Genomic DNA, 26,294 nt, shown 5'->3' on the forward strand with positions numbered 1-26,294 from the left:
CTCATCTGCCTGAGCGACCGCTGTATGCTTTGAGTGAAATTGCTGATCCTGCAGTGTTACTGGCTTTTCCCCTACAAATATTTCACATCTTAATTGTGTCTCTCCCTCTGTTACATTTCTGAAAATCTGATCAGAGGAACAACTTCTTCTCTTTCTTGTGTCTACACCATATATTTGATCTAGTTTATTTTTATTAATAAGAGGAATTATTCCCTCCGTGGAACAGATGTTGTGCATTGATCTATTGCAAATATTATTTTCTCACATCCTTCTGAGAATTCTTTGTGAAAACAACACTCGTTTTCAAGAGCATTTGTCGTACTCTAAAAACATCTCTCTTCCTGGTGTTTATTGTCGATGTACTTCATGTGAACAAGAACGTGATTAATGGCTATTGTAGTACTTCGAGGGAACAGTACCTGTGCAGGGGAGTTGACAAATTGAAGGTGAAGCAACAAAAAGTGTGAAGCCAAAGCAAGTAAAATGGCCAGCATCAAACCATTGGGCTGATGATCCTATTCAACAGTAGAGTGGCCCACAGGACAAAGGATTAAGCTCTGGAGATTGAAGGTCACTTCACTCTTCTGTGACATTCTTTGTCTAGATCTGCTTTTTCTCCAGAAAGTTCATATGAAAATGAGAAATATTTCTGACTTTTTGATCTCTCTGTTCCTAACCTCTGGCAATAATGTGTATCTTCTGGTATACTCAAATGCTAAATGCACTGTCATTATGACAAAATAAAATTCCCACATCCTTGCTAACAAAGGTGACCTTTGTTATACAATTTCTTAACAAAATCCTCCAAAAGAACACAGGTTGGCTTCTAAGTATCAGACAATCAAATGAGTGGATGTTCATTAAAATAATTTGACTGCCAGCTCAGGCAGTTCTTTGCAATTACAACCAACGTTTGTTCATGTGTGTTACCTGCATATATATTACCTAATGAATCGCAGGGAAATCTTGGTCATGAGGAAATACATCTTTGCAAGAGATCTAGTGCCTGGCTGCTGCAAAGTAATCCTTTTCATCAGGAAGGGCACAGCATTCAGGAAGATCTTTCTAGTGACGCAGAACAGTAGAGAGTCCAGTCACATGGACCATTTGGAAGACTTGCCCATCACCGTGAAACAGTGTGGTAAACTCATTAGAAGGAAAAAACCAGCCTCCACCAGAGGAAGCTTCTCATGGGATGAGATGCTGTTGGCTGCTATGGTTACTAATGTGATGTTCCATTTAATTCCTTCTTCACTCACCTGCTTTCCCTTTCAAGCACCATACACAAGTACCTTCCTAGATACTTGGTTTGGAATTGTGACAAATCTCATTAGCGGCAGCCATGCATAACCAAAGAAGGGGAAAAAAGGATACAAATGAGCAGAGAATAAACAGGAGAAAGGAAAGTGCTGGAATGTATAGGTATTATGAATAATATTCCGTCCTTGCTTCTGTGTGAACTTTGTGTTCTCTTCGCTTTGGATTTGCATTAGTGTTAGTCTTGCCTTATGTCTCTATTTTACACTTCAGTGCCTTGATCCAGCAATGAACTCCCCACAGTCAGGCTCCTGTGACTGTAGAGCTGAGTACAGTATCAGGATCTAGATGAGGAAAGTGTTCTGTTTTATTTTTGCTTTCTTAAAGCGACAGAATATTGTTTTGATTTTTCATTTTATTTTTGGTAGCACCTCATAGGTCTGGTTTCCCTCCTTACATACAGTTTTTTCACATTTTTCATTGCTCTGATGAGTCCGTTTTAACTGTTTAATGAGTTCTACACTGTGAAACTCTCAAATTCTTTAAAAAAAAAAAAAGTATCTTGGGGCTTTTTTCCCCCCGAAGATCAAGAAACTAGAGTTTACTGTTTATAAAACATGTGAAAATTCCTGTAATATTCCATGACAATAACCAGAGGACAACTAGTATTTATCATAACATATTTCCAGTCTAAGAAATACTTTTGAACAGTATTTTCTAGCAATAGAAGCACGTAGCTGATTTTCAAAAAGAACAGTAAATAAATAGGATATCACTTTCTGGCTACTTTAATGTCATCTGTAAAATTACCTTTGTTGTGATGTAGCACTCAATCGAAGCTGGAAGAAATTTTTAGTGGTTTGTTCTTTCCCACCAAATAAGGCACTAAATATAGCAGTATCAGCATTCTGGGCTTCAAAAAAGCTGTGGTTCAGGTTTCTCAAGAATATCTGCATTTTCTCCTGACTGTGTTCAATATGTTTTATAACTGTTTATTTAGGAAGCATGAGTAGTTACAAATCAATACATAAAGTACCAGAAATATTAAACACTACAAAAATGAACTTTTTGCTCAGATAAAAGTGACGCAGGATAGAGTCATCAGATTTTCCAGTTTGAAAGATACAACCGGTTGGAGGACAAATTCCTAAGAAAGGGACACAGCGCTGCAGTCTTAGGGCAATCTCACTTGTCCCACATAGTCGTCTGCGGACCTTTGCATCATCCTCCTCTTCCCCTCGTTCCTGGTTATTATTAGATGCTGCATTCTCACGCGCTGGGAGCGGATACAGCAGGGGTGGAGCGGTGTCGGGAGGAGGGTGTTGGGGGAAGGGTCCTTTTTTCACCCCTGCGGGCCTCTTGATGGTCCCCCACAGGCAGTAGGACTGGAATTAGGATGGCCACATTCCATATTCATTCTTTTCTGTAGGTGAATCCTAGCTGACAGTGGCACAGAGCCCACGTCTTTCATTCGCTTTGTCCAAAAGGCATCAGCGTTTTTTTTCAGATGAGCAAAAATACCAATATTCAAAAAAAAATAATGTTGTCAACTGCATTTTTAGCGACGTTTTCAACATTAATGCTCTATGCACGGCTTTTTCATATGTGTGTAGCAAGTATCAAAACCAGCTGCTAAGGCCGCAGCTTATGTGAAGTGGTTCTTTAAGATGCTGCTGTGTTTTCCCTTACTGGGGCTAGGTCTGGCTGATCTTCTCGAGCACTGCAGAGGCTTGGCATGGTGAGCGTTGCGTGTACTGGGCATCTTGCTGTGAGGGAACGCGGTGAGACTTAGACTTTTGTAGGCAGGCTCAGCGAAGTGTATGAGATCCCTGAAGCTTTCAACCATGACAACATTCAATTCCATCATGTCGCTCGCAGTGAAATGTGTAATGGCCACAGCCACTGCTTTTTTTTTTTTTTCCTAACTACAGTAAAGTTTCTGTTACAAGTTTGCTCCAACTTATCATTTCTGTATGACTGTACATTTGTGTATTACTTGTCATTTGTGTATAAACTGTTGTAGTTAAGTAGACAGTAATTTTAAGAAGAAGGATTCGTCCTGACAGATGCACTAACACAAATCTTTACATTCTTATGAAAAGGCTTATAAAAATAAAAATTAGAGTTGCATGAAGAGACAAAAATTTTATTAACATTTTTATTGCCTTATCCTTCGTCCTCAGCATATCGCCTATAGACTGGTAAAATATTTCTATCCTGTATATTTACAGAGGTTTGAATTGCACATTCTCCTAAAACATTCCACTCATTTAAATCCTTTGGAGAGGAGCAGGAAGAAGAGAGAGTCTGTTACAGAGTCTGGTATTCTATATGGACAGAGGTATTCATGGGAAAATGTGGGAGGTGCCAGAGATCTCCCAGTATCTTCACCAGATTTACAAGTGAGGGGAAATTTCTGTAGCTTGCTGAGAGTGAGGAGGTAGCTTTGTGTGGCTCTGAAAGCAGGTTGCCCCCCCACAGTAGGTGTGCTTTTTTTGCACTGAAACTTTGGTTTTCTGTATCTTTATTTCGTGTAGCGGTTGTTAGTATTCCGTGCTAATTAGAAAAGGATTAATAAACTGTGGTGAAAACATTCATGCTTTGTCATGGTATTTCCAATAGCTGTCAATTCTGAAACCCGGAATCACACCTGGCTGATGGCTGGGGAGAAAGGAGAGCTGCTCAGGAACGTCTACATGGTGTGAAATGCCTGGCAAGGGAAAGATTTTATCAAGAGGCTGTGGTCTGCAATGAGCCAGTTTCTGCTGAGACGTTAAGTCTGTGCAGACTAGGATGACTTCTGAAGAAGCTCGTTTGTGTGCAACTGGGCTTAAGGTCTTGTTAGGCAAACCAAAGCTTTTTCTGACTTTGTGTTCGCACTGGATTCTAACCTGTTTGCTGGAACAGGCTGTCTTTGCAAGGAAGTCAGACGGTTACCACTCCCTTCTGTGGCTGAAAGTCTCTGCTGGACCCAGGCAGAGGCTGCTGAAAAAGGGCGTTTGACCTTCCAGTGTCCAGACAGGTGGGACAAAAGGAAATACACCTAGTGGGAATTGTTCCAGGGAACTGATGCTTAATAGTAGGAATCTAATAGTGGAGGTAGATCGTACTACCAGAGACCATCCGAGACGGATGTATCTGCTAGTATGCTAAATACTCTGATTACATGCCACCAACTGTACTTGGTGCTCTATAAATAGACTTCTGTGGATACTAGGGCAGTCCTGCAGCAGTCATTCACTGTTGACTGATCTTAAAAAAGTCAAGGCTACTGTTGCTTTGCCCCATTTTTGTTCTACTGCTTCTACCGTAAAGCTGGCTGTTCCTGGAAAAGCTGGAGGTGTCGCAGTACGTGTGGCATGATTTGTGTCCTCTGTGACTAGGGATTTAAGCTCCTCTGGTGAAAGGAAATAACACAAACTACCTTCTTGAGCATGCCTTTTTCTTTCGTTTCCTAAAATAATTGTTTACTGGCAGTTCACTACCTCAGATTAGGCCACCATGAAAAAGATCTGTTGCCACAGAAAGAGGAATGTAGCTGAAATTTCCTATACATGGAAATACAGTTGTGATACGAAACCACTTGCAGCATGAGTGCTGCCCTGAATTGCACAGGCCTGCCCTGACTCATTTGAGCCAGGAAGTGGATGTGAATGTGTGACATTTTCAGAACTAATCATCCTGGCAACACGAGTTGTATAATGGATATTGATTTATAACTGGGTGTGGGAGGATTTGTTCCTTATCGTCATACTATTGAAATTGAATTTGATCAATTAGAGATCAGTTTGCCTCCTCTTTACTGCGAAATTCATGGGCAAAGAGCAACTGCATGTGCTACAGACATTTCAAATTTCTGCCTTCATTTTCCACATTACTTAGAGAAGGGAGTAAGGGAAATGTCAGCTTTTTCCACTCTTTCTTGCTGTGCCCTTCCCCAGCTTTGGAAAGAGGAGCTGGTTCAGGCTACTGTAAAGGCCAGATATCAAGGGAAGACCCCAGCAGTGGGAAAAGTGATTTATCAAGGCTTCCATGCTTTGAGGTCATGAATCAGGGATTCTTTCTTTGCAATACGTTGCCTTCAGGCTACCTTCCTGACTTTGCCTGCTACTGCATAGTCCCACTGACGTCAGTGGACTGGCATGGGTGTAGCTGAAATTAATTTGCTCATAACATTCAGCACATGTTATCAATCTGAAAGGCTTCTTGGATTTCTGAGGAGCTGCCTCGGGAGTGAGGGCTGATAGCACTAGAGACAGAAACAAAGCCTTATGGAAGTAATTGAGTAAGATTTGGGTAACTGCTAGCTGGAGAAAAGACAGATGAGGGGAAGGGACCTAAAGATAAGACGGAATAGAGGAGGGATGGATATTTGATAGCTTCTTATTTTATCACTGAGTTCCTGACCTAATTAATTATAAATGTATACACAGCCACTTACATACAAACTCCTTTTTTTTTTTCTGTTTAACATTTTGATTACGGTAATGCCCTTTAGTACTAGTCACTGTATATACACACGCAGTAATACAAAGTCATGGCAGCTGTCTAACAGTGTGTAACCCCGTGGCTGATACATTGCATATATGTACATACAGCATACGTATGTGATGATGCAATGCACATATAGAGAGATATGTACATAAAGTAGAACCTGCTGCTGAAAAGGAATTGGAATACAGTAGTAGCTGGAATTGTATTACTACATTATGTTGCATATCCCTTAAGAGTTAGAGTTACGGGACATATAAGCCAATTTTAGTCCAGAAGAGGCGTGTATTGTCTGAGATCACGATTAGACTGCTGCCAGTGCCCAAGCTAGTGAGTGTAAAGAGATTTTGGATTGGCGCTATTACAGCTCTGTAGTTTTTAGACAAGCCCTTAATGGCACTGAAAGCCTGGATAATAAAAGCATTTGTTAAGTCGTAGTACTTTCTATTCAGTATCATACCCAGCAGGCAAACGAAGGCTGTGGGAATACTATGTTACACTCAGAAATTTTTAAAAAGCAAACAAACAAAATTTTATTACACGGCTGTGCATCTGCTGGAATCAGCAGGACGTATTTAGCTGTGTTTATATAGAAAGTAAACTGGTAACTGGGCTTCAGCAAAAGTCAGTAAAGTACTCTGCTGGGAATTTTTTTTTAAGAACCCTTTTATTTTAGAGTGAAAGCATATTTTGGCATTTCTTTCCTCCATGAAATTGAATTTGGAAACTTCTACAAATATGAGTATCAAATTGGTTTATGCCTGTGTTCATCACATAACCAAAATACTGTAAAAATAACTTTGCTGAACAGTGCAAGAAAATCGTATTTAGTAATAAAACTATAGTTATATTCAAACGCCTGAAGAAGTACGGGGTGTATGCCAATAATGGTATAAAAATGCATTAGAAAACCTAGTTTGGGATTTTTATATTAATTAGTGGGCAAAGAATAGCAAAGAACAGATAATATGAGACCACCCTACTACTATTATCCTTTTAAAGAGGCTCCTATTCCAAATACACAGACATTATTACTTAAAATAGATAATACTTACTGCCCCTTTTACTGAGGTACTATTTTTACTGAGAAAAGCATGACTGTGCTTCCTTTTTGCCCAGCGGTTTTCCCCTTTTTGCAACCCAGCAGTATGATTCTGCATAATGTCCTGCACAATATGTGGTTTCCAGGTGTTCCAGCCACTACTGACAAAACCTAACATGGCTTTTTTTTACATAGCCTGCTAACTTTGCCAGCAAACGTGAAGACACATGTTGAACTTTCCTCCACGACTAAAGTAAAAAAACAGTGCTTTCTGAGAAAACATCTCTTCCTTTTCCAATAAGCTTACATGCTATTCTTCCCAAACTGACAGGCTCCAAGGCTGCCAAGTTGGAAAATTTGGCATGGCTTTCTCTCAGATCTCAGTGAATTGTTCGTACATCTGATGTAGACACATATGAGGTGACTGACTTACAATGCCTGACTTTTTGTGTCCTTGACATTTATATCTTAAAACTGAAATAGGCTGGGATTCCACAGCACTTCATTGCAAACAGGGAGGTCCATCCCTGTAGACTTCATTTTTTTAGTTTAAGTTTAATGGTAAGGAGCAAATAGCTCTAAAGTAACGTAATAGCACTCTCCTCCCTTATATATGGCATTGAAAACTCTGGAGATGTATTGTTTCTGACAGGTAGGTATCAATAATGTCATAATCTGATGTCAATCATGCTGAGATTACTTTTTTGTGATCTGTTTCTTTCAGCCTGGCAAGGGGAAGGCAGGAGACTCCAGTTATACCTGCTGCAGAATATGTCAAATAACGTGCTGCATATTTCTTAGCTTCCATTTAATATGTGAAGAAAGTTGTAGTCCGTCCCAGGCTACAGTGATAAACTAAAAGACTGGGGGAGGGAGCAGGAGAAATCAGATTTCTGAGGATGGCTTAACTTCCCTAAATCTGGCCAGTAAAAATCATCTCTATTATATGTCATCTGAATTGTTAGGTAAAGAGAAAGGAAACCCCAGAAATGCTTCAAAATACCATTTTGATCCTGTTTTTGAAAAAAGATTATATATAAAAAAATCTGTCTCCTCAATAGAGAAAGGAATAGAGTTACTTTCTAGGATGCCCTTAGCTTGAGATCGCATTCCTGAGAAGCATTATGCAGCCAGGAAAAAAAGCTCAAGGAAACTAAAGGACTTGGCCAGATTTACAGGATCACTTATTAAAAGTAAATCTCTGATGGAAGGAAACATTAAAAAGCCAAAACAGTTTCTTGGCATCTAGAAGGCCGTACGATTCCTGGGCTACTCAAAGGACTCAAGCTTCCAGAAATTAGATTGTCGTTTGATCTAATATGATTTATAGGCTGTCATCAGAATTGATACTGCATGCTAGAAAATCTGATGCTAAAGTTGTGACAACTGTGATGTGATAGGAAGAAGAGGCCAAATGCAGATTAAAAATGAAGCCATGTATTAAGGCCAATAGAAAGAAGACTCCTCAGTTCTATAACAGTATTTTAGGAATACAAATGGGATTTTATTAATCCTGCATCAAGTCACTGTTTCAGGAAGATCACTGTAAGATGATACTGTGCTTCATCCAGAATGAATGCATTACTCCTGTTTAGAAGAGACAGGTGTAATGATAAGCACAGAGAAGAGACAGGTGTAATGATAAGCACAGAGAAGAGACAGGTGTAATGATATTGGCTCTCAGATTAGTCTGACATACATTTAAGAGACAAGAAGGAAATTTCTTAGTTTTTACAAGCTTTTACCCTGTTTCCATACTTGAGACTACTAAGATTTTGCTAGTGATAGGGGCTAGAGACAAAATTAGACGAAAAAGTCTTTTTCTCTGGAGAGTGGAGGTGCTCAGCCTTCCTGAAGAACACAGGATGATCAGGAATAGAAACGTTTTTTCAGCCTCTGAGCTCACTTTAATTATGGCAAGTTTTTGTCTCCTGTCTTATTTGAAGTCCTTTCCTTTATGAAAAACTCTAGGTCAGAGAAGATTACAGAGATTAGATGTGGCAATCATAAAGACAATTATGTCCCAGAGGAAATACGTTTTATAAAGTGTTGGTTCTACTTATGAACATAGCGAGTGTCTAAATGTAAAGAACAGTTGGTTCTTTTCCTTTCTGTACATCTTTAGAAAATATGCCTATTTCTTCTCATCCTAGCTTATCTGTCAGTGATTGCATTGTTCTGGAAATATTTGCATGCAGTTTTTCTCCTACTGTTTCTACAGATTTCAGGCTCAAACTAAGTATATAGCTGCAAATTTCACATATTCTGTATTCTCTAATACCCTACGTAACAAGGTTCAAGAAAGGATTATCAGGAGACTGTCTTTCAAGGTAACTTATTTTGTAGTGCTTCATGTTGAATCCATGAGTCCAGACGTATCAAACCCACAAATTGTGGCTGTGTTTCAAGTATATGGCTTGAAATCATGTTTGACTAAAATTAGATCACAGATTTCAGTTCAGAAATTTCTGCTTGTTCAGCCAAACTGGAGCTTAGTGAAACTAATTCAAAAATACGCTGGTTCTGCCAGCAAAATGAGAGTATCTACACTGCTCTGCATGCTATTCAGGCTTTTTCTTTAATATTTTATTTAACTGTAGCTTAAACTGTTGTGATTTTACTACATCTATCCTGTCTCAGTTGGACGTGATTTTATATGTTCACCAGGTTTAAACTGATGTCATATCGGACAGAGACACTGAAGACAGTGTCAAGAAACTTGGGGTAGCAATCATTGCTTGAAATTTCGTCAAATGTATATGTCTGTTTGCACTTAGGCTTCTAAAAAAAACCACAGTCATATACCATAACTAAATACACCTCATTTTAACAAAGAAGAAGAAGAGAAAAAGTACTACTAATGCAATTACTGACTTCGTTGTGGGTTAAAGCCCTTCCAGCACCCCGTTGGTCTACATTGCTGGGGAGGTAATTGCTCTCTGTGCTGAGAAAGCTGATTATCTTGCCCAGAGCCTTACAAGTCTGAGCAGGAAGAGGGTCTGAAAGATTTAGAAAAGATGTAGACCAGAAGAATCTTCATATGAGAAGACAACTCAAAACTGTGCAAAATCTTTATTAAAAATGTGTTCTTGTCTTACATGCTTCCTTTCCCACCACGATCCATTACTTACAAATGTTAAGTATGCTGTAATGGTGTCTTATTTTCCAGGAAGAGGAAGACTGCAGGAACCGAATAGATGTTTGAAAGGCTGAAGTAGCTGGGGTTGAGTATGGGACATAGCAGCCTGAAGCCCAAAGGGAGGGAAAATAATGGATTCCAACCCCAGATCCAGCGAAGGCTACAGGGATCAGGGAGCTCAGAGCTGTGATTAGCCTAATAATGGTGAGAGCCAGAGTCTCTTGTTTTCTTGGTCTCTGCCCTCTCACACATACAATTTGAGAAAAAGTAACTTGGTTAATGATTGAAAAAGCAGGGCTAGGAATGGCTATTCCCAGAAAAGTTCTAGCATAACACAGGAGAAAGTCAGACACACCTCTGCATAACAATTCGGGTCAGGCCCTGCTGGAAGGAATACTTAAAGCCAGTCAGGCCAGACACTCTAAGCACATAGAAGAGGAGGTCTAATACGTTTATATCCTAACCATTGCCCTGCTGTGATAGACAGACTTCAGTCTGTCAGTTCGTATCTACTTCAGCTTTGAAAAATATTCAAATCCTGTTGCTTCAAAGGCAGAGTGAGCTTGATACTGGCTAATATGTCATACTGGAATAGCTGACATGTGAATCAGGATCCAAAACGTTTGCTCTTTCATGCTCAGCCAGGTGCCAGTGAGGTCAAAGTGGCCACTAAAACCTTTGGTTTTACTGAGGAGAAATTGGGAAATTTGAGAAGACCCTGAGTAGACAGATGAATGTTATAAGATGCAAAAGACTTATGCTTTTTTATGCATAATGCAGTGATTAAAAAAATCAAAACAGCTTTTTACTGACCTGAATGATGTTTCTGATTCAACATTGCATTAATGAAATTCTGAAGAGAATGGCATCTTTCATATGACGATGAGATCTCCAACTTCAAAATCGCTCATAGAATAAGAGGACTGGGATATGAAGACCTTTGGATATCAAAGGCCAAAAGGTTGTTCTTTTTTTTTCTTTTTTGATACTAGATGCCTGAGGCGATCAGAAGATTAAGTCTAAAAGTTGTCTAGAGGATTTTTGCTTTTAAATTATATACTACCAAGAGAAAGATACAGGGAGGTTGTTGTTGTTGTTGTAATAAACTATCCAAATTTTTAACCGCCTACTCAATTGTTATGGAGCTCAGAATAGGCATATTTTCCTTGCTGTTGCTTCCAAACTGGCCAGATTTTCAGTCTTGCTCTGCATGAGCAAACCATTTGCATCATACTCCTCTGTGGTTTTGTTTTTGGTTTTGGTTTTGGTTTTGGGTTTTTTTTGAGTTACAAGTAGAGCAGTTTCAGGGGTGGAAAGAGCACTCAATTTCTAACAGGTTTAGATCTTAAACCATTAAATCTTTAAACCTTACACGTTAAACATTCTTAGCTGAAAACAATAGACAAAAAGTGCTCCCTCTTGAGTACTTGTTTCCAGACCATGGGCTAAAGGATATAAATAAAGGTTTAACCATCACTAGTACAGAATATGATACTAAAAATACTTTAAACAATGCTTTGAAATTTGCTGGACTACTAGCTTCATCTCTCCTAGCAGTGTCAGGCAAGAATGCCAAATATTAGGTTCTATGGTAGCTGCCTAAGAATAGGCTTTTAATGGAAAAATTGATCAATGGTAACCAATAGTGTACATCCAAATCTGTATTATATAAGCTTTTATTTAATATGCAAAGACTGAGAAAATAAACTAGAAATTTCTTTGATTTCCTAAAGTATTTGTGCCTTTTATGTAGAAAGAAGTATTTTAATAGTCTACAATATTTTTATCTTTTTGTATCATTGCCTGGAATGTATTTTTTCTTAGAACAGCACTGTGAGACAGAGATAGTACTTTTCACTTGCCAAAGGAAACTGAAATCAAACATGCATGGGGTATTTCATGTGTCATTCTGTGTCTTGATTTTAGAACCAACTTCCCATGTAATTTAAATGGAATTTTAGGTTGGATATTTGGAAGAATGTATTTGCAGAGAGGGTGGTCAAGCACTGGAACAGGGTGCCCAGGGAAGTGGTGAAGTTGCCAAACCTGGAGGTATTTATTTATGAGACGTGTGTACATGGCACTAACGGACAAGGTTTAGTGATGGGACTCGGTAGGTCAGGGTCTTCTCCAATTTAGATGATTCTATGATTCTGACATAAGACCTAGCTGACAGCAGGTGATATTACCTAATGTTCAAAACAACATTAAAAGCATCCCTTTTCACAAGGTGTATAATTTTACTGTGGAAATCGTCATCACAGGCTGATGGAGAAACCAAAAGATTAGATTCAAAAAGTGATTCAAGAAGGATTAAATAAATGTATAGAATAATCATGGAAGAAAAATACTTTAAGGCTTACTAAACTGAAAGATGCAGTCACTGATTTAAGAGGTCTTAAGACTCAGAGTATAAAAAGTAAAGGGTGGGAGTCTTGCTGTATGTTTGCTGTGAACACCGTGGATGGTGTTTGCATCAAGGATATTGCTTAAGTTTAAATTGGGTACAGAATTGCATTGTTTTTATGATACTTCTGGGAACATTTAGTGGGAAGAGGCAGATGGATGATCCTTTATCAATGCCTCTCAGTAGTTTGCTCAATCTATGAAAAAGACAATTTATTTTGGTGTCCTGATTGTATCATTGGTGAACAGCAGAAAAAAAAAAAAAGGTCCCGCTGGTTAGGAAAGTTGACTGTGTTTGGAATTTAACTGTAACTGAGTTAAATGCAGTAGGGCGTGATAGAGGTTTGTGAGGATGAGTGGTTTGTGAAGAGCTCTTGTATCACGTAATACAGATACTAAAAAGTTTCACACTCGTAGTCTTAGGACGTGCAGAGGTGTGAAGAGAGATTTTGGCAGTGATGTGTTATTTTACATGATCTGTGTTCCCTTGTGTTGCACAGTGCCTGAGGTGCCTTTGCCTTTGCACTGCTAAGGGTCTTCTGTTTGCCCTTCTGCAGCCTGCCTTTCCCTCCCAGCTCTGTGCTCCTGCCCCCACGCTGCCCCACAGACCGTGGGGCAGTACTTTTCCCTTGGTGCACCCACACTGTTGTTCTCAATGCAGGCTCACCCCTGCACATCTGCTGCTGTGGTTGTGGCGGGTTGTCCTGGGGAGCAACCTGCACTGGCAGAGTCTGACCTCTTTGCTCCCCAGGAGCAAAGGAGTACCAGGAGAGGATGCTCCTCAGAGGATCTGCTATCCCTTCTTTTTAGCTAGCCACTGAGGACTGTTTTCCTCCCTCTTTTCCACCCTCCCCTTCCCAAAATGTGACATTCAACATGAGAGCTAATGTAGGATATCAGCTGCTAATAATTGCCCATGCAATTGCCCCTCCAATCCTTTGTGCTTGTCAACCCGTCTCAACATCTTCTGTGCGAGGAACTTAATCTTTGTCAGTTTAAGGGCATTTTAGATTCTTACAGTCTTTGTCTCTGGTAAATACATTTAGCAATCTATTGACACCGTCATTATTGAGAGGGAAAAGAATTGCTTTTAAAGCTCCCATCATATATGTTTTTTTCTCTCCTGTACTTTTACATAAATGCATCCTACTCTCACAAGTAAAGTCTAGCTGATGTTTGACTTTTATAGAGGAGGAAATACTGTCTTGAATTACCACTGGGAAGAAGAAGTTCCCTGTCTTCAGTTGCAGAAGAAAGAATTGTAAAGACTATTACTTCCTGGATTGCTTGCCTGGATAAAGACCAAGTCTGTCATATTTGCCCTGGCATAACCTTGGAAGAAGCTAAATCCCAAAGAGGTATAAACCTACAGGGTAAGTACAGGTTAAATTGTTTTTCAAGTAACTTCACGCTGTCAGCACTGATTCTTCTATTTCCTTCAGAAGTCAATGGATATTTATATCACTGAAGATTGGTCTTAAAATTGGTTTCACAAGATAGAAACTCTATAATATGCGTAACAGAGTGTTGCTATACAGCCGTGGACCAAGGCATCTTGATTTTATCAGCTATGTTAATCATCACTATTTTTATAGGGAGCATTTATATAATTGCTATAGGGATGTGCAAATTGGGCCATTGTCAGGACTAAAACCAACCACATTTCTGATGGGTAAACTTATTTTAATAATATAAAAAAGGATTATATTTGAAAAGCTATTATATTTAGTAGAAAAGGAAATAATTGCGTCTATTGTTGTGTATTATGCAATTATTTTCCTATCTAGTATCAAAGATAATTCTTCATCAGTTTCAGGTCAGCCCTGTACTACCACATATAAATTGACATTTGAGAGAGTGGTGTGTTGTGTTGTGTTTGTTTGTTTGTTTGTTTGTTTGTTTTAAGGACAAACAAACATCCTTTTTTGGAATACTGTTTTTAACAAGGTAGAATGATTAAATTCCTCATCCATGAGAGAAAGCTGGTATTATTTTTCTTTTATTGCATATATTTTTTAAACTGATCAGACCTGTTAAAAAGACTTGAAATCCAGCACAATAGCAAATACAACAAAATTAATCTTATTATTTTTTGTTTAACAAAGTATAATTTTATAAGTTTTTGCCCTTTTGACTACAGCTGATACACAGCTGACTAGCATGAATAATACTCAGTGGACTTCTGTGGCAGCTAAAAAATCTAGGAAGCTGTGAAAGTTATGCCAAGACAGTGAAACTAATGTAGCCTGCTAATTCATTTTATATAACAATGCAATCACAGTTGACAATTTGACCACACATTTTAATTGAGTACTCATTTTTACTTTGTTTTATATGAATATCCATTCAAGTGTTTAAATGAGAACACTGCGGAGAGCAGCCTTTAAAATCTTTGCTCTGCTATAACTGTATTTTAAAGGGAAATGTTTATCTTGTGTTTTAATTCATAGAAGCATAGAATATTCTGAGTTGGAAGGGAGCCATGAAGATCACAGAGTCCAACTCCTGACTCCACACACTGAGAGGTAAACCATATATCTAAGAGTGTTGTCCAAATGTTTCTTGAACACCAGGAAACACCTGGGATCATGACCACTTCCCTGGAGAGCCTGTTCCAGTACCTGATCACACTCTCAACCTCTCATGCTAAATATTAGTGCCTTACATGATGTTTTAGCTGTTGACATATTGATATTTGACACTTCAGCCTGCTTCTTAATATATATCTTGTTTTTCTATATATTATAAAGGTGTATGGTCTATATCACTGAGCTGCATATGATCACACAAATTTATAACCTACGTATTTGTATGTCAGATACATAAATGTTGTTTTACAGATCAAATAGCTTCAAGTATAGAGATTTTATTGCCCCGACTTAAGGCATTCCTCTTATGATACAATCATAAAAATCTTTCAAAATCCTGTCACTTAAGTCATGGGAAGACATTCAAAATTAATGTCACGCAGAATCTTTCTCATCAGTTTCAGACTTGTAGCAGCTGGAGCAGGCCATTTTCATTTTGTATGAGCAATTTTCGTTCTAAATGAATGGAATGTGGATCAGTGTTTCCCTATTAAGAGATGGTTCTGCCACAGCTCATCTTTTCCATCAATAATAGATACCTGATACCCCTGAGAGATAAGAAATCTTAGCTGTTACTGCCGGTTTTCAGAAGTGTTTCAAAATGAGACTGAAGCAAAGGTTCTTCTGTTGGCAGCCTGAGTCATTACTTGACTTCAGTCACTTTGCAGATGCAAACAGGGTATGCCATAAATACACAATCATTTTTAAACTGTACTTTATTAAGTCTTTAAGTTAGATATCAGACATTCATCATCTGTCAGAGGCTGATTTATTGGGGTTGGCTAAGGGAACTGTAGGTCCTTCTCTTCCCACAGCCTATACCATTGGCACTATCAGCCTTCATCGTGACGGTGAAAAAGTATCTGTACAATAGTGTTTCTCCCATGGCCACATCATTACAGTTAAAGTCTATCCATGACAGTCCCTTGATTTACTCAAAACACTTCTAATTTTTTTTGTTAAAGCCTAACGATACTTCTCCCTGTCTTTTCTTTGCTCTGACAAAGCACAAAGCATGACTGTAGTTTATCAGCTAATCCGTTGGTAGGAATCTTAGAAATATGCCATCTTAGATTTCATTAACATTGTGTGATGCTGCTTTCATAGTGCTGGGGAATATGGAGGTGTCTTTCTGAATGCCCTACGGTTGTTTGTTTTCTAACAACTTTCCAGCCAATACAATCAGCCTCATAATTCAGAATCAGTTTTGCAGACGTTTTCACTGTCCTTGGAGTAACCGTGGTGCTCCAAGTGCTGTCCTACTACTGACTCTACAGAGCAGCAGCGGCCAACTGCTTCTGAAGGGGCAGAGATTCAGAGGTGACAGCAAGGCCAGCAAGGGTAGGGATCTCACCAGCAAGGGCCCCGTCCCACTGCCCCCCAGCTGGGGCAAGTTGGTCAGGAAATCAACCCACAGATCAGGGGCAGGTCTGGTGAAGATAACTAGCTTCAAACACAGCCCACTGCTCACTAGACGGGTCCATGATGACAGGGCAGGGCCAAGGTCAGACTGGGAAGTCCAAGGGTCAGGGATTGAATCATCAGAGTCTATGGCCAGGCACAGATATGGCTGGAGACGGGCACAGCAACAAAATAGTTCAGGTTAAGCCTGAAGGCCCAACCCTGAGAGCCCATTTGCCCCATTAACAAGGAGGTGTGGGGTGGAGGTCCCAGATGAGGTTTGTCAGGACCATTAAGGCCAGTTAGCACGCTCTGGGCTCTGACACAGTTTTCAGTGGAAGAGAAACACGTGTAGAGGCCAGAATGGAAGTGCAGACTCCAGGACACATACATATTCAGTGGTGTTTCTTACAGGAGGACAAGGCCATAGCAGAATTCTAATCAGAATGACCAATTTTCATCCTTTGCATAAGTGAGAAAAACTATGCTGAAATCCACAGAGTTGCATCAGGATTAAACGTAGGCTGTGAAGCAAAATGAGGAAGAGACCCAGCGCCACAAAGAGTTAAAATAGAAATGTGTGACGTGTACCTAGAGTCTTTAAGGCAGCAGCTGTACTTTCTCAGGAAAATGGCCAAGGAATTTATAAGGATGGCTCTCATCTATGCAAAGCAGATGAGAACCTCTTCTGAACAGTAAATAAACTTGCTCCGTCTTATGTTCAAGTCATCATCAATACTGGTCTGTCAGTGACCTCCACTTAAAGGTCTTTTAAATTTTGGCCTAATTATTGTCCACTTTTCCTATTAGTGAAATGCAATAAGTATATATAAATCATTAAAATAATAAAAATAATACGTATGCAGAAAAATATGTCTGTTTTTACAGGGAAGATCTAACAAAAGAGTTCCCTTCTGCCCTTTTTATCAGTCTGTTACCAGTAAGCTTTTTTGCTCTTTCTCTTGCATGCACAAAACTGCTCTTCAGAACATGATCATTTCCGATCTTAAGATAACATTTCACCTACTTTATTTGACATAGCAGTCTAAAAATTCACGAGACATACATTTCTGGCGATGCTGAGTGCTGACATAATTATGCTATGGTTAGCATGCAATCCAGAGAAAAGGTTTGGTAAATACAAAAGGCTGCTGTTGTGCATTTAAACTTCTGAAAAAAAATAAATTATTTTTAACCCATTCACCATTTTTATATACCGATGTGTGTAAAAGGTTAACACTACCTCAGATTAAGGGGATAGAGCATAAATCTCATGGTGGAAAAGCTGATGATAGTCTAAAAGGACATATTCTCCAACTACTTGGCAGATGTCAGGACTAATACATGGACATAAGATGTTATAAAAAGAAACTAAAATCTTCCTCTTCTTCCTGCCTGCTTCTCCAGTTGGAAACCAGGTAGGTTTTTCAGCCAGAAAGTTCTTGTCTGTGGGGGAATGTAAGATTATGAATCTGTTTCGTCAGGAAAAATCTATGAGAAAGCATCTTTGCTAAGAGTTCTGAAAAGGCAGGTAATGGGTCATCATAACCATTCATTTATTGCATTGCACAGTGGCCGGTTTTACTCTTTGCTACCTTTGCATGCAGCAGCAGCGCCGAAGAAGAAGCTGAGGGAATTGCTTGCTCGTTCCTTTTTTTTTTTTTTTTTGTATTTACAGTTAGTTCTGTGTAATTTAGTGGGAAATTTACATGCAGTTCCTGGTAACAATGCATACTTTGCCTTGCACAATTCTTTTACCACAGATCTCAGCCTGGCATTATTGCTACATAGGCTTCTCTGGCCGGAATTCCTGGCAAGAATTTTCAGGAAGGGTTTGCTTGCAATTAGCTGATAGAAAGATATAATCAATGATTACTTGCAGGATAGAGCACAGTAATCCATTGTCAATTTGTAATGGGAAAAGAAGATGGTCTTTGTGATCTTCTTCTTTAGTCACAAACGTTTAGAAAGTTAAACCAAAGTAGAAGTGGTGGTGGTGTTGCGCTTGACTGTTGTCGTTGTGGTGTTTTTTTTTCGTTTGTTTGTTTTGTTTGTTTGTTTGTTTTGTTTTAGGTTAGCATTAAGCTATGTCTTTTAAGAAACCTGTAGAAAATATAGCTAAAATGTTCTTGAAAAACCATTCTAGATTTCATTTTGTGCATCACAGTTGTGAAAGTCTGGCCCCATCTCTCCTATTTGGCAGTTTGTTGGTGAAGACTCAAGGTATGAAAATCATTTCTTCTGGATGCATCATTTTTAAAAAGTACCTTTTTAAAACCAGATATCACAGGGAGATAAAATAACAAGTGCATTTTGGGGCCTCTCTGTGGCATGGTCTGGGCTCTATCTGAAGCACGTGCCCAGAGTCTGAGTTCCGATACCATTGAACATGGGCAAATTATGTTAAGATGGCTAAATAGTTTCCGCCTCTGTCTGTTCCACTTCTTTCCTGAAAGATTGTATTTCCATGATAAGGGGAAGTAAAGAGCCTAAAAGTGCCTTTAAAATTGCATGGGCTGAAGGTAGAGAAGGCAGCTGAGGTGTATATATTCCCGTGAAATGTGTGTCACTACACTAAAGAGAGGAAGCAACTGAAAACCAAATGAGCTTTGAAGTTCTGCACATCCTTTGTTTCCCCTCTGCTACAGGCCAGATAGATCCTATTTCATTTATTATTAAAACTCCCCCCGAACATCTGGAAATTGATGTCAGGGAAGAACATATCTACCATGGAAAAGTGCTGTAGGATACCAGTGAGGAGAATGCGACTGCAAATGACAGCGGGAGTGTTTTTATTTCATCCAAGTTTGAAATTGGAGAAGAGGCTAGACTGTTGAAAGCAACTCTAGCAATGCAATATCCAGTATCGGGAGAACAAAATCCTTTTGTTTCCTGACCTCAGCCTCATCAAACAAACCCAGAGAAAAGTGTTATTGAGCTGGAGGAATTTGTTTACTGGAAAGAATACTGAGGCTCTGCGACGGCATCTTACAAAACCAGGGATGGCACAGAGCAGACCTATTCTGGAGAAGAAAAACAGCAGCGATGCACAGAGGACAGCGACGTCAATGGAAAATTAACTTTCATGAGCTATGAAGTAAACCCTGTCAATAATTTTGATTCCTTTATTTAGCTGACAGCTGTACCTAAAATTGATCTCAATTATACTGACGTAAGATGTTTTAAGGACTGTTTAATTGACATGTGCATTTAATTCTGCGTGAAATGTTCCAGTTAAATATGCTTGTGCCTTCAAAAATGCATGGTGTGGTTGAGTGAATAATGGTGAAAAATATCTATCCAAAACTGATGTTATTTTTCTGTATTGTAGAGCTAATGAAGCTTACTGTTTCTCCGTGCTTTTCTGCAATGAGCTCTGGAAGCTCCTGATCATCTTGCTGTGATATCAAGGACTTTCTTTACTATTTGTGCATTGCTTCCCTACCAAAAGAGCTTCAGTGGATGAATATTCTTGTACTCTGTATCTTGATGTCCATTCTCTGATAGGTGCAATAATGTTAATCATCTAAGCTTCATACTTTGCTTCCTGACTGCAATAATACATTTCCCCAGAGTTTTTTTTTTTAAAGAATTTCCTTATTTGTATTAAAGTTTATGTTTGTTTTTTTTTGTTTTGTTTTGTTTTTTTTTTTTTTCCTGGAGTTTGTGGCCACTTTTGAATACTTACAGATTAACGTAAGTAACAGCAGCCAGCTGAATCCTCTGTTTTTTTCTCTGTTCTATTATTAGTAAGGACTTTTTTTTTTTTTTTAATTTAAGTATCCTACAGATTCTATTCCGATATATTATCAAGACTTCTCCACAGCTTCATTAATATTTCTAAGAAATATGTACAAAAAGACATGAGACTAAAAGAAATTGGGGAAAAATAGCTTAAAATTTATTAACTGTGCTTCTGGTTTACATCTTTACCCTTAGCAAAAACAAACTAACCAACAAGATGGAGCTCGTCAGCTGAAAGCAGTGATACATTCTGACTTTTGATAGACCTGTCTCGTCCTGCGGGTGAGCTGTACACAGCAAAAAACCAACAACTTCAACAAAACATATGCAATAAATCTTAGGACCCTTCCCCACACCTGCAGAAAAGAGTCGGGTAAGCAGCTGAATCTTGCAGGATGTCCTGAAGGTCATCATCTCAACCTCGGGCTCTCATGCACAAAAGCAGCGAAAGCAGGTGCTCTGCACACCTCATCTCACACACCCTCGGGTGACATCATGCTTTTTTGGTTTGACATATCTCCTCCGGCATGCCTGCCAGTGTCATGTCCTCTCACGCACTTGGGGAATTTGTTGATCTAGGAGAGAAAAAAAGATCGATTATCTGCAGTCCCTCTGCAGATTCCCATAGGGCTGAGACATGATGGTTTGATAGACTCCAGGGCTCAACACGGCCTCAGAAGCGTGTCATTTTATCAGGCTTCTAAGGAAATGACGTTGGAGGTGCTCAATTTTATATCGTCTATAGTTAGATCTGACTTCTGCAAACCCTTTTATGAGTGTCTGAAACTGAACATCCTCTTGAGATTTAAACTGTGAATGTTATTGTCTCTCCTGCCCAGCACTGATTGTCACAAGCCGAAATCTTGGATATCTACCTAAAAAGCACCGACAAGTCATTTGACACTGAACAAATTGTAATCCTTCAAATTTATTTCTGTGCTCATCCTCTTTTCACAACCTATTCTCCTCCCCCACTGCTACAGAGTCCTGTTGCTCTGGTTTATATGTGGCAAAAGCGCAGACCGGCAGATGGGCCTGCTCCATATTTAATGCCTTCAGGGGAGGGGAACCCAGGGAGATGCAGAGCACGCGTGCAGTCCAGCAGCAGTCTCTCAAGTCAAACCCACTTAAGTGAACGAGTTGAATGGCCCAAACAGCTCAAGGAGCTACACTTCTGGTGCAAGAAAACTCGCTTCTCTCTTAGGAAGTTATGAAGCATTCAATAAACAGCAGCAGGAAGAAAAGAAAGACATCTGTCTGCTGCACGGTGCTTTTTTTTTTTTTTTAACCAGCTGAGATGATGATGTGTGAGTCTGCAGAGTGAAGCTGCTGCTGTGTGGCTTGCCTGAGCAGAAGCAGAAAAGCTTGGGGAGGAGCCCGTGCCCTGGGGTGCCCGTCGGGAGGTTGGGTTGGTGTCTGGGCTGTCTCTGGGGTGGGCACCATCAGCCGCAGTCTCAGACAGCGGGCAGGAACCAGGGCTGTGCGGTAAGCAGCTAATGCACCCCGTAACAGCGAGGCAAAACCCAGCAGCCCTCTTCCTCCAAGTGAGACATACAGTTCTCACTCAGAAAATCAGCATTACAACCGTGCGGGCCATTTCCTAGCTGGATGCTACGTGACCTTCATCTTCGCTGGTGTGCAGCAGCCGCTTGAGACAAGCGCTGCCCTCCCTGATGCGCCGCTCGGTTTGTGCCCTGCCTTCGGCAGAGGAGCCCAGCCGTGCAGGAGGGTTTTCTTAGCCTTCTGTAGTGCCACCTGGCGTCCTTGCTTTGAATGGGGATGAGTTTCAAACCGTTTCTTGCATTTATCTATTTATTTTTCATTTTACAAGGCGCTCCGGAGCTTCCTGCCACATCTTTCGCACGTACGCGAGCATCCTCCCCCTCCGTTACTGCAGGTGCACAACTCAAGGGTTTGGGGGCAAAGCATGTGGTTTGCCTAACCACAGCTCTCCTCCTTTCTGCCCACTGGCTACCTTCAGCGGGAGAGTCCAAATAAACACGCTTTTCCGTTCCTACACCAGCCACCCTATAGCAAGGCTAACATGAGCATCACCAATTCCACAGGTTTGTGCTAAGAAGCAGCAACAGGTTTGTGATCCAGCTTACCAGTAAGCTGCCATGGCACAGAAACAGCTTTCAAACACGAGGTTTTAGTGTGCTGTTGTTTACAGCAGGAGAATATTAGATTCAGATCCTGGGGCTCGTTTTACCAAAAGTCATGTCTCCGTGTTTGTGTTTTTCTTGTCCCATTTTTCTCTTGGCTCTGGCACTCTTGTGGGCTCACGTCACGGTTGTTCAGCTGCACCGTCTCACTAGCTGGCCTGTACAGAAATATAAACGGGAGGGCTCACCAGGACAGCTCTCTACAGCTTGTGCTTATCCTTCAGCCAAACATCTCCCTGCTTTTATTAAATTCCATTGTAGAAGACCAACTCTATTTTAGATATCAGAAGTCCAGAGCTTGTTGATTATTTGCCCTTTCCATCATTAGCAGCTGAGAGTTGGTGGTTTTAAAAACGTTTGCTTTCTCTGAACAGCTTTGCCCATTTCCAAACAATAATTAATTTCATACCGACCCAACCTTTTAAACAGTCAATGCTGTTGCAACACAGGTGAGATAAACACAGTCGTGGTGTTGTGTTGTCTTTGGTAAAGAATTGCTGGTAGTCCCTGTGACACAGAACCTTACCTCGCAGCAGCAAAAGGAAAATGAAAACCCTAAGCCAAGGCTGACTGCGTGGCAGTACTCCAGCCTTGCTTATGCAAGGTAGTCCATAGTTACACAGCCACAGGCTTTCTTGAATAACACCATTTTTTTCCAACAGCTTCAGGTATGTGAAGTCCTCCCACGATGAGAATGACTGCCTTGCTCTTAGCTGAAGATACCTGGGCACCTGGAGTCCTGAGGCATCCATAACTGAGTGCAGGTGCCTCACATTATGTTAGTTCAGGAAAATTTCTGACTTTCACCCAACATTGATGTTTCAAGTGTCAGCTCACACAAGTTGAGTTGTTGAAATCCTTCCTTTTTTCAATTAAGTGGACCGTGATGGTCTTATTCTGTGTAATGCTCTCCATCTTATCTGTTTGATCAGCAGTTCCGTCTGTTTTCTGTTCTGTTTCTGTGCAGCAGAGGAAGCAACTGGGAAATGAAATGAATCTGCATAGTGTCCTGGACCGGACTCTGCTTTGTTTGATTATTTGATCACATATTTGTCTCATGGTGTAAGGTAGAGTGATAATCCATGCTATTCAGGTCTGTAGGAAATTGGAAACAACTGAAGGCAAGTCTCATTTATTCAAATTAACAGCAACTCATGGGAGAAAAGATTTTCCTAAAGAAGATTATTAGAAGACTTTTACACAGAGATTATGTCGCTGTTACTATACTCTCCTTCATAAAGCACTAATGGTAGCTGTAATCATAATCCTGTGAATCCCAATCTTCATGAGAAAAACTAATCATTCCCAGTTATTTGGAATATAGCGTTCACTGTTCTTTCTTATACTGAGGAGAAGAGGATTTTCTGTCTTTTAGAATGCTTTTGGCATTAGAAAGACAATAATGATTTCTTTCCTCAAGTTTAAGAAACCTGAACAATCTGTTCATAACAAACGTCTGTTGCTGGTGTGTGCTCTTGAGATGTGCCGAGTACATAGCCCCATCTTTAAATAGAAAGCAGTCAAAGGATAATTGCAGCATTTAAAAACACTGAAAGCATTCTAAGTAGGAAGGAAAGATAGGTCTGTGGTTAAAATATAAGAAAAAAGGAAGATCTGGGTTGTTTTCTGGGCTTGCCAGATATTTCCTTTATAACCTTGGGCAAAATGCTTCACCTGTGCCTGTCCACATTTCCACATTCGATTCTCTGTGAAATGGTGATTCTAACCCTTGTCTGCCTCCAAGAATGCTGAAATTGTTTGTGCACGGCCGAATGCTCTGAGATAGAAGGTGTTATCAGATTATTGTTATAAATGGAAACACAGGGTATGTCCACATAGGTTCTCCGTTAAAAGCTGATCCAATTACATGGAGGAAACCCACGAAACAGGGTTAAAAAACCTTGTTCTTAGACGCTCCAGTTACTATCTGCATGTATCTGCTCCTGTGTGTTTATGTCTGTCTTTGGGAGCCCGACTCTCCTAGAATATGCTTTTATCTGTCTCAGATTTTTGGGAGGAAGAAAGTGGTGAGATTTGTTTCTCATCCATGAGTGATTAGTACCTTTAAGAAACCTTTGAACAGTAGAACACAGTGGAAGTTACCTGCAGAACTGCCCTGCCACATGAGGGGAAATGTTCAGCAGTTAGGAACCAAACGTGGTTCTTCTGCTAAACCACACGCTTCAAAATCGGCAAACTTGTAGTTCCAGTGCTGCTCTTTTTATCTGTAGCCCCACTATTGCTGCCTGTTCAGTGGTGGCTGTAACAAGCACCACTTTTATGTTTTATAGCATCAGCTGCTCACCTCAGCATCCAGAGCACGTGATTTAGGCTTCGATTCCCAAAGACACTGACAAGTCTGACACCCACCGATGTTTTAAGCTATGTTTAAGCCAAGGAATGTATTCCTGCATCCCTTTGTAAATCCAGGCCTTAAAACTCACCTTGTTGGACCAATTTATTGCATTTCTTAACTTAACAGAATATGGTAGCTTTTTAACCAGGCATAGCAAAGTGATTCAATGGTTTAGTATAGGAAGCAGAGAAAAATACCATATTCACTAATTTAGATACACAGGATATTAATCATCAGGTTACAATGTGGCAGGAACAATAGGAATTTTTCTTATTCTCTTAAGAAGGCTATGTATGGACTGAAGTTAGTTTATATCTTTTCTTACAAACATCCACAGGTTCTTCCTAGTACTGTGACTGAAGTCAGTGATCTTCAAGGTTTCTCGTGGAAAAAAGCTCAGGCTGGTATGAGATGGGCTTTATCAGATGGATGATCAGCTTCATGAACATGAATGGTTCACTGAAGTGAAGAGCAGTTTTTCTTCCAATGTTTGTAGGAAGATGAACCTCGAGATGTGTTCTGCAGGAGCTATTGTTACCTTGACAATCATTTCTTTCTGGAAATGCATGTATTGTTAAAAAAGTGACTAATCGCTGTAGTCAAAATAAACCTGCTTGAAAGAAAACATTTTTTAATCTATTTTTTGAAATTGTTCACCCTGTACATTTAACACAGCTAGAGATATAGTTAGTTTCATAATTTCCTGACAAGTTCATTAGAAAGAAAAAGAACGAGTATCAGGAAAACTCTCTGAACACTGAGAGGGCAGCAAAAAGATCAATAAACTTTTTTAAAAGCGTTACAGAGCAAAATCTTCAGACTGACCCCTTAAAGAGTACGCTGTCAGAAAACTACATAAATAAAGCTGGTTCAAATAAAATCAAAAGATGTCATTTGCTTATCAACTTACGAATACTTTCAACATTTTTTAAAAAGTATAGGAAAAATCGGTTCCTTCTTTCCCAACTGGTTGCTGTCTCTTCTCCTCTATGATAGGAGGAAAAACCTAAACCTTGACCTTGAGGCTTTCACACAGACGAGAGAGTTGCTACTGGCATGAGACACATGCACCTGGGGAAAAGAGTAAACAAAGTAAGGTTAATAAAAAACAAAAAGTATCTCTGACCTTATTGCTTTATAGTAAAATTAGCTTCAACAGCAACAACAACAAAGGAGAAAATTGATCCAAAAACTCCAATTACCCTGTCATTCCTGCTTGCAAAGTATTGCAGTGCTTTGTAAAGCTTTGTTATTGACTTATGCTATATTTAATGAGTTATTTTTGCCTCGTGATATTATCACATTTATAGAACTAATCTCATTACAAATGCATAAGTACATATTTTTTGATTGGTCTGCTAGATAGCATCTTTGGATTCAGCATCTTATTTTGATAATTTCCCCTCCTCTTTCCTTTAGGGCTGGGAATAGAGCAGTGTCAGTTGGGAAGGACCTTCAACCTTCATCATCGAGTCCTGCTGTCAGACTGCTGCCAGGCAGACCCCGAGTTAAAACGTGCTGTTCAGAGCATTATCCTAATGTCTCTTCAGGACGGACAGGCATTAACCACCTCTCTAGGAAGCCTGTTTGCCCCCATGTTTGACCACCCTCAGGGTAAAGAAGCTTTACCATCCCTTTTACCAGCTTTGTTGCCCTGGCTTCTGGATGCATTCAGGTATCTTAACAACCATTTAAAATTGTGGAG

The 26,294-nt window shown here is 39.8% G+C and overlaps 1 long non-coding RNA gene across 1 annotated transcript; it reads left to right on the top strand.

Annotated features, from left to right (window-relative positions):
• Nucleotides 1–8,185: 8,185 nt before the first annotated feature.
• LOC308188258 lies at nt 8,186–21,427 on the top strand. The gene is made up of 4 exons (XR_013945298.1): nt 8,186–10,133; nt 13,525–13,708; nt 14,786–14,860; nt 17,653–21,427. It is a non-coding gene; the product is annotated as an uncharacterized lncRNA (long non-coding RNA).
• The last annotated feature ends 4,867 nt before the right edge of the window (nt 21,428–26,294 follow it).

This window comes from Anser brachyrhynchus (assembly GCF_964034855.1).
Source record: "Anser brachyrhynchus genome assembly, chromosome: 1".
Taxonomy (NCBI): Eukaryota; Metazoa; Chordata; class Aves; order Anseriformes; family Anatidae; genus Anser; species Anser brachyrhynchus.